The sequence below is a fragment of the Oculina patagonica genome, chromosome 2, assembly GCF_052425735.1.
Source record: "Oculina patagonica isolate OP01 chromosome 2, crgOcupat, whole genome shotgun sequence".
Taxonomy (NCBI): Eukaryota; Metazoa; Cnidaria; class Anthozoa; order Scleractinia; family Oculinidae; genus Oculina; species Oculina patagonica.
The window spans coordinates 21,929,515-21,939,276 of NC_135759.1; the positions used below are offsets into that span (position 1 = coordinate 21,929,515).

Consider the following 9,762-nt stretch of genomic DNA (forward strand, 5'->3'; position numbering starts at 1 on the left):
GAAATTTGCCTGGGTAGATAACCTTTTTTTTTTTTCAAGACAAAACGTGAATGCATTTCAACAATAAATTGTGTATTACTGACCGGGCCACATGCTTAGCCGACATGCATGCATGTTAATGACCGAATATGACTGAACAAGAAAATAGGAAGAGGAAATTCTTTAAATTGTATTTAATTTCAGTTAACTGATTAATGACGGGTTTTGTGAAAAGGTAACTGGCCTGGATCGTCCGAATAAGTGTTGAAAGGTGTAGAGAGAAGGCAGGTTTTATCTCTTAGACGGATCCTCGTTATTTATTTTATTCATGAATATGAAAGGCGGTTAAAAAAGTGGTGTTGAAATTGAATAAAACCCCTCGTTATTTACACGAAACGATGAAAACACCAATTAAGGGATCAACATTTTTTTACTGTTTGTTGGGCGTCAAAAAATAGCTTGTCTGAAATGTTGTTTATTGTTTAGAAATCTTCTTCATTTGTTATGTCGCTTAACTTTATTCGTTGAATATAATGAGAAAATTTCAATTTAATGTGCTTAAAATTTTGAGAGGGAGCGACTTTGGAATTGAAATTTAATTAACGACTAGGGAAAGCTGTCTTTTCAAATTCCATGTTTGCCTGTCGCTTTATATTTAAAATTTGTATCAGTAGATTCACTAGCAGTCTTTAACTGTTATGGGCTCTATGATTACTGCTAAACAGTCAATCGAAACATTAACTGTAATCAACGATCAGACCTTAGCTATAATATAGAGTATTTGAAATAGAGGCAAACCTAAGGGCCCTAATCGGGTGCGTCTCTAATGACTTTAAACAATTTAAAAATATCGAACCTGAAGTCGCCCACATGGAAAGTTAAAGTCTACGAAGAGGAAGACCTGAGACCTGCAGCTACCACTGAGCTAAAACAAAACACCTGAAACTCAGCTTATAACTTAAGCCCAGTCAAACTAAAGCACGAAGAGAGGGAGAGCGAGTGACTTTGAAATTAATTGAAGTTGAGTTAAACCTAGGTAAGTAAACGTTAATTTTTGGAATCATTTAAATATAGCTTCTCTCCGCCCAAGAATTACCGCGCAAAATTAATTGAAGTTAAGTTAAGGGCTAGGTAAGTAAACGCTGACTAATATATAGGCCCTAAATTTAGATTATTAATCGCAAATTCTTCAATTCAATTTTTTTAAACAATATATAACAAATGAAGGGGTTTCCCGAAAAAAATTCAGATAACGTTTTCAGAATCATTTAAATATAATTTCTCTCCTCCCGATATACCGTCAAAAATTTATATAATTTTCACCCGATTATTACATCATTGGGGCTCTACCGCCTCCTTTATTTTACTTTAATTCTGGCGTAAGTGTTTTCGCCGATTCGGTGCCATTATTGAGGGGTTTTTGCAATAGCCTAGTATAATCATAAAGAAATCATATGACGAGATTCCTGTTAGAGCTAGAAACCAGATTTTTTCTCTGCAATTTTTAAGTCGTTCTAAACTTAGTACTTTAATGGGCGATCAGTCAGTTCAAGAGAAAATTATGTTTTCATTACTGGCTTTGGATCCCGACATAAAACGTTTTGTTTTCCATCAAATTAAATCAGATTCAAAAAATTTCGTTGTACTTTATCGAACAAAGTAGGTGCCTGCCCTCTCCCTTTATTTTCTTGTCTAGTAATTTGCGATCATCTACATTTATTTAACTAAACATGTGTAGCATTGTTAAAATGAAATCCTATTTTGACCTAAATTGGAAGAGTTTTTCCCGTCCATACTTAGTTATGTTTTCATCCACTAAACAAGAAAATTCAAACCAATGATTTTTTAAATACAATTACTACCTGTGAAAGTCAGTAAACTTGCAATAATTTCTAAAAAAAAATTACCTACCGCCTTTTTGTGACATGCATAAAATAGTATTGGGTCTAGTGTACAGCGACCATACCTGAAAATACCCTCAAGTGAATAAAAACCGCCAAAATGGAAGAATATTTTAAATAAAGGCAACCATATGATCTTGGTTCGTTTCTTACAACTACATACGAACAATAGAAGTCACTGTTGCGGACCTGTTGTCATCCGAAGGGCGTCTTCAAAACGAACACCTAAAACTTGAATTTACCTGAAACCTTAACTGACCGGAAGAAAAACTCAACGTCGTCCCGCCTTAACTTCCGTAACTATGGGCTCTAAATCTGACTCGTCAATCGAAAATGTTCAATATGTTCCCGATTTTATCGAAGCTAAAAAAACAAAGGCGATTTCTAAGTATTGCAGGGTAGGTTTTTAGACACATTTGAATGCGATTCAATCCTTTTAACAGACCGTCAAAAAATCGCACTCAAAAAGTTAGTACTTTCATTGATTTATACTATTATCGGTGGGTTTTTTGATCAATTTTACGCCAGTTTCTTTGTAATATTAATCAACCGCTTCACAGTACGTGTTTATGATAACCGTTAAAAAAGAATTTCGCTGTGCTTCAACCGAACAAATAATGCCCCTCGTCCTCGTCCTTTTCCGTTTTTTATCAATTGAAGTAGAGGAAATTAATTGAAAGCTTGTTGTTCATGGTCCAAACCAAACCAAGTTCTTCTATTTCAAGGTTAGGTTGCAATTTTACACAAGTACGTATACTCCCCGAATCTAGCGTTGAAAGGAGCATACGGGGTAGGGAAAGGGGGCTTTATCGATCAATGTGGGCACGAATTTTTTATTTAAATGTCAAAGGACCAAGTCGGCTTATTTTGCTTTGTTCCTCAATAACGATTCCCGGGGTAACGATTGTTTCACTTTACTTTTACCAACAGACTTTTGATTCGATTCATTTGTTCAATATGGTCAAAATTGATGGGAAAATAGTTTAGACAAATCTGTTTGATAGTACAATCGAAATTCAAGAACCGGATGATGTAATGCACTGAAAATACTTAAAAAGGTTTTAAGTGCCACTGTCAGAGAAAGTGTTCCAGACCTTGGAAGTCGGGGTCAACCGATTTTCTTGAAACTTACTGCAGAAGTTGGCCTTGATGAGATATTCTAAAAGCCATTTGGGTTTGGTTTTCTGACTTTTACTTTCAAAGTTCCAGGGGTGGTCCCATATTGAGCCTTCAAATCATGAAAAATCCTGCTTTTGAAGGAGTAAGTTTGCACTTGTATAAAATCAAACACACAAAACCTTTTGACTAAATACTTGTAGGCTGTGATTCTACTATAAATGCTCTTTCATTTCATATATGCTGCTTTGGCATAGAGGGTTCTGACAGTGTGAGGCATAACACGAAATTTGGCCAACTTTTGATGAGAAAACCACTACCCAAAATTGCCAAAATTTAGATGTTCATATTTTTTAACTGCCTAACTAGAAAAAAAGAACACTTATATCAGGAGTTATCCCAATGCATGTAGAACAAAATTCAGTTGAGAAAAATTTGGGCCGTGTAGTGTTTTAGTTCTTTAATGACCCATTTTGAAGCACACCCTGACCTAATTTGCATATTGTCAAAACCAAAAGTTTAACATTCATACTTATTTTATTTATCGTTAAACACTTTAATTTGCCTTGGCGAGGCTTAAAGTTCTTAGGAAAGCTATTATTAGCAGTAATAAGACGAGTAAACATAAATTTTGACTGTTAAAATTAGCAAAAATTAAAAAACACAATACTGAAAAAAATCAGTTTGTTCCCCTCCAAAGCTTGTTCCCTAAAATATAATGTGCATACAATACAGGAGTCCGTATAACGTCTACGTAATAGTTTACTATACTAATAAATACACTTCTTTGAAACATATCCATGCTGAACTTGCTAAAACTTAACTTACCAAAGCGTATTAAACGTTCTTATAGCAAAGGTAAATTTCCATATCTTTGAAAATCGTGCGAGTACAAACATCCTACGACCAAATCGTATTTCGCAATGATCGCTTCATTCTGCATTTGATAACAGAAGTCCTTAATAGTCCCTTACAATCAAGAAACGTTTCTGAAGCCGCTCAGTTCCTCGCCATTATGCCATAGTTTTGCTATTTTGGTTGCACGCTGTTCATCCGCCATTTTGGATATGGTCGCAAGAGAACTGGGGCGAGAGTCGCCTGGCTGAAAACGTGTGGACCCAACGTTTTTCAAACGAAACTTCCATAGAACTCATTAAAATACCTTAAAAATGTACTGAGAAAATTATTTTTGTTTTCAAATTAGCCTCTTTTGACGCTATGTTATAAACTTGTTGACATAATATTAAGACTTTTTCATTTTGGTCGCATTTTAGTGGACCTAGCCCCCGAGACCTAGCCTGGGAGGAACAATTGATAATGCGACACAAACCAAATGGCTTATTAAAATCATTCTTATAATGAAATGAAACAAGTATCAACACGTGTTTTATCTCTGGTGTCGAGTGAGGGCCATTAAAATATTCTCTTTTCAGCAGATTACACTTCAATAGGGTATAAAGGAACTACATCACAGTTGAAAAAAATGGCAATTTTTTAAAGTTTTTCGTCATAATCAGGCATTAAAAAAAACATCTGTGTTTTTTCTCAGGTTTTGATAACTTGCAGAATTACTCTGTTGCCATTTTTTATGTGAGAAAAAATATTATTTTTAGACAAACTTCAATTTGGAAGTAATTGAAAAATGGCTAAAAAACCCGTGGCTGATTGCTTGATCAAGAGGAGTGTACGTAAACGGCAGTGTCTGCCTTAAACATGCATGAACTTTACTCTGTCCTCCACAGAGGCCTCTTCTTTAATTTTTTGTAAGGGCTGGGAAATGGGGAGAGGTGAAAAGTTAGCGCGTGCCTGAGGAGTGAAAAACAAAAGCGCTCGGGGACACTGGGAAAGAAGGAAGGAAAAATCAATAGTAGTGCCTTCTGTCCTCAAATCCTAATATAAACGCTAACCATATCCGCATAATGTAATGTCACTTATATTAGAGTAACCGATGTGCTTTTTAAGCAAACGGCAATGGCTTGCACGACTCGAGGGCTCGCACATTGTCAAGATTCGATGGTAGGCTCTTACCGATAGTGCTCGTAAAAAAAGCATTAAATGCTTAAAGCAGTGCTCGTTTATTGCCAAAAAAGTGCTAAAATAATGCTAATTTTTTTTAAAAAAGTGCTCGTGGTTTACATAAAAATGCTCTCTCTTTTCCGATTTTTTTAAACATAGAATATTACGTTTTTCAGATTTTCAGTAACATTTTTCATTTTTTTGCCTTGGCTGGCTGTCTTCCATTGTTCCTCGATGAAAACGTGGATGACGCCATCTTGTATCGAGTGTGATGGACTGGGTTTTTAGAAGGAAAACGCTGACCTATCAAATATATTCCTCAGGCCTCCTCGGCTCCTGTGACTAAAATGAGGGCAAAATGCATCTGGGTTCTGGGAGGCTTTGGACGCCATAAAAAAAGTTAGATTGTGCTTTTTAACACAAAATTATACAAATAATCAGTCGAAAATCCAAAATAATGCTAGCAGTGCTTTTTGGGATAAAATGTATAAAAAAATTGCCCGCGAAGCCAAATAATGCCAAAAAAAGTGCTAGCACTATCGGTAAGAGCCTATTCGATGGCGTTTGCCTATAAGGGCCTGTTTACATGGAGAGAGGGTGCCCCGGCTAACCGAGTTACCCGGCTAGAAGGGGTGAAACATAGCCCGCTTTAACATGCAGAATTCACAGCCCTTCTACCCGAGTTAAGACAGCGTCAGTAAAGCGTGTCACAGCGTGGGAAAACCATGTAGCTCCAAATGATTGAGAAAAATATGATTATTTACTAAATAATCAAGGCTAGCCGTCTTTAAACCTATTTTATTTTGATGTGCAAGCTCTTAGAACTTTACTACGTCCAATTATGGGGGAATTCAATCGAAATTCAACAGTCTTTGGCCGCCAAATTGAAATTAAATTTGCTGTTTCGTGAGTAAGGATAATCATTCCTACGAAAATTTCGAATTAATTGCTGTTGCTCAAAGAAAAATTTTCCAGCCTACAGATAAAACTAATTTGATCTAATTTTGGTCAAATAGCACTGTTTGGGTCCAGAATTTATAAATTTTATGCCAACACGCGCGAAGACTTATCCCGGCAAGCTGGGATAGCCCGGGCATAACCGTTTACATGGCAAAAAGCTATCTCGCCTAGAAGGGTGCCCCGGGCAAGTAGACCGAGTGCCTCGGCAAGGCGGGTTTCCCGTCTTGCATGTAAACGCTTCGATGCGTGTTTTAAAGAAACGTATGGAAAGTTGGCTCGCCCAGGGTAGCTCGGTTGGCCGGGTAACTCGGTTAGCCGGGGAACCCGCCTTCTATGTAAACAGGCCCGAAGTTCTACCCGCTGAACCCACGCAACAAGCCGGGAGGATTTAAACGCAGAAATTAATGGAAAATTAAAAACGTAACTGAACGCTTTATATCCCAGCTACATCATTCAAATTTGTTTGATTAAATATTTTGCTTAGAAGCTAGGCTCCTTCGGATAGTCCATCAGATTCCCATAAGACACTGTAATTTGTGACGGCGTTGCATATCCTTCCAGATGGCGGTAAAAACCGTGACCGGCCTGAAGATCTATTATTCTCGTGTTGTGCTAAAAATAATAATAAATACCGTGAGTCGTTATAGCAACACGCTTGGGAAGTCGTCGTTTAGTGTCCATATTAGCGAGAGTCCGTAATAGCGGGATGTGAGGGAAAAAACGTTAAGTAATATAGACTGTTTTTTTAAGAACTGTAACGTGCTCATCAACAGTTCTAGCAGAGAAAATACGCAGTAGCCGTTGGGTACGGAGCATGACAATGGTTGAAGGTTAATTCCGTTTAAGGTTGGCACTCGTCTGGAAGAAAAGGTTGCAGTAGTTTCCTAAATCTAACCTGAGTTGTCGTTTTTCTGTTGTAATTCACCAGTCAGGTCACTTTGACTGCTAAGCTGAAGGAAATGGTGAGCGCACCATTGACATGCATGTATACGAATGTGGCTATTCTTGCCAACTGCAACTAGGACTGGTTTTCGGTCTTGTGCATCATTGTAGAGCTGTGACAACACTTTGATGTCGATTGATGGCTCTTATCTACACCATATACAATATACATGCTGTTACTTGTTTCTCATCATTATATGAGCATGATTGTCATTTCAATATAATAAAAATTCAAATCAGTACTGCTTTTTGCGAATTTCCAGAGTTAAAACTGTCCCTAAAATCAGACGTTTACCTTTTTTTACTAGTTCTTCTGGCCGATCGTTAATTTATTTAGCTGTCTTAGCTTGGTGAGGCACACCATTATGATCATTACGTGTATTAAGTCAGTTTTAAACTCGAAAAAAAAACAGTAGAAATTTTAATTTTTAACGATATGACAGGCGGAAGTTCCAGGAATACGATTCAACATAAATCTAAAAACAAAAACAAAAACTCTTGAGCCACTGTTGGCCACCTAGTTGATTTTGGGGCCCGTGTCATATGCTTAACAGTCAAGTTCCACCCAGGTCTAATAAAATGTGACCAAAATGAAAGAGTGTCACGATCAGTTCTTTCTTTAAAGTTGAGCAAAGGACTTTTGTTGGAAAAAAAACCTCTGAACAGGAAAACTTCATAATGTAAAACGCGTAGGTTGAGTCCACACGTTTTTAGTCAGGCGACTCTCGACCCAGTTCTCTTGCGACCACATCCAAAATGGCGGATGGACAGTGTGCAGCCGAAACAGCAATAGCAAAGAACTGAGCGGCTTCAGAAATGTTATTTGATTGTAAGGGACTATAAAGGAATTCTGTCATCAAATGCAGAATGTAACGATCATCAGGAAGTACGATTACGCCGTAGGATGTTTGTACCCGCACGATCTTCAAAAACATGGAAACTTACTTTAAGTACTTAATACGCTTAAGCGCTTTGGTAAGTTAAGTTTTGGCAAGTTAAGCATGGATATGTTTAAAAGAAGTGTATTATATATATCACGTAGACCTTATACGGACTCCATTTATTGTATGCACATTATATTTTAAGGAATAAGCTTTTGAGAAGAACAAACTGATTTCATCAGTGTTGATTTTCTAATTATTGCTAATTTTAACAGTCAAAATTTATGTTTACTCGCCTTATTACTGCTAATAATAGCTTTCCTAAGAACTTTAAGCCTCGCCAAGGCAAATTAAAGTGTTAAAAAATAAATAAAATAAGTATGGATGTTAAACTTTTGGTTTTGACAATATGCAAATTAGGTCAGGGTGTGCTTCAAAATGGGTCATTAAAGAACTAAAACACTACACGGCCCAAATTTTTCTCAACTGAATTTTGTTCTACATGCATTGGAATAACTCCTGATATAAGTGTCCTTTTTTTCTAGTTAGGCAGTTAAAAAATATGGACATCTAAATTTTGGCAATTTTGGGTAGTGGTTTTCTCATCAAAAGTTGGCCAAATTTCGTGTTATGCCTCACACTGTCAGAACCCTCTATGCCAAATCAGCATATATGAAATGAAAGAGCATTTATAGTAGAATCACAGCCTACAAGTATTTAGTCAAAAGGTTTTGTGTGTTTGATTTTATACAAGTGCAAACTTACTCCTTCAAAAGCAGGATTTTTCATGATTTGAAGGCTCAATATGGGACCACCCCTGGAACTTTGAAAGTAAAAGTCAGAAAACCAAACCCAAATGGCTTTTAGAATATCTCATCAAGGCCAACTTCTGCAGTAAGTTTCAGGAAAATCGGTTGACCCCGACTTCCAAGGTCTGGAACACTTTCTCTGACAGTGGCACTTAAGTATTTGAAACAATTTTAGAGAGAAAGTTGACAAAAATAAAACTATATCATAGAAATTAAAAAAACAACCCCCTATGGTCTTAACCTGCCTCCAGCACTTCAGTGTTCATAGCATGTAGTTTTCTCTCAACAAGGAGCGGAGCTAAACGGTGTAATTTAGTACTAGGCAAATTGAAATTTCTCACTGATTTTTTAAATCCATTTCTCATTATAACGATATTATGTAGATTATAGCAAAGATGCATTGTATGTTAAAGATGAATTCCAGTCCGTACTGCGCAATCTCGGCTGCAATGTTTATCGGAGCCCAACACGAAGAAATGTTTACAAGCAAAATTAAAAATTCCGCGACAAACTTACCTTTTTCTTCATTATTAACGCCAGATATCCTTGCAGAACAAATAATAACGAGTAGAGGAACCTTGACACTATTTCAAACCGACGTTTCAGCTCATCGGAAATTCTTGAAGTAAACGAACTGTAATGGCGGACTAAAAAACTTCATGTATGTTGTCACCGAAGTGTAACGTTTCAACGAATTCAAAACAAAAACGAAAACAAACCCCGAGTCTGCGCAGTACGGACTGGAAATCAGTTTTAAAACAAGTAAGCTATTTTCATTTGGTAATAGTGCCGGTTTATTAGTTCTTACAGTGTGATCGTCCGGGTAAGAGTAATTCAGAAAAGAACTGTTGTTGGTGACTGACGTTTCGACAGCCTGAGTAAAAGTCATCTACAGAGTCAAGAGCAGTGGTAGTTTTACCTACAGACTTTTGTTCCGATTCATTTGTCCAAAATGGGCAAGATTGGAAGCAAAATAGCGTAGACAAATTTGTTTGTAGACAAATTGGTCAGTTTATTTTTTTAGTATTCTCCCTGAACTAATAATTCCAGGAATTTAGAAAATCTCAAAATCGATCACATGCTTATTTTCTTCATTCGCATTTCTTTTCGTGTGTTTTCAAGTGTGAATAAATACTCCAAATTATTCGCTACAAAATG

At 36.7% G+C, this 9,762-nt stretch overlaps 2 protein-coding genes across 2 annotated transcripts in view; both read left to right on the forward strand.

The window, feature by feature from the left end:
• Window positions 1-9,762, forward strand: part of LOC144643528 (DELTA-thalatoxin-Avl2a-like) — a 188,423-nt gene that overhangs the window by 150,781 nt on the left and 27,880 nt on the right. The gene's annotated exons all lie outside the window — the stretch shown is intronic.
• The window catches only part of LOC144643532 (DELTA-alicitoxin-Pse2b-like), a 66,611-nt gene that overhangs the window by 28,959 nt on the left and 27,890 nt on the right, over window positions 1-9,762 (forward strand). The window lies entirely within an intron of this gene.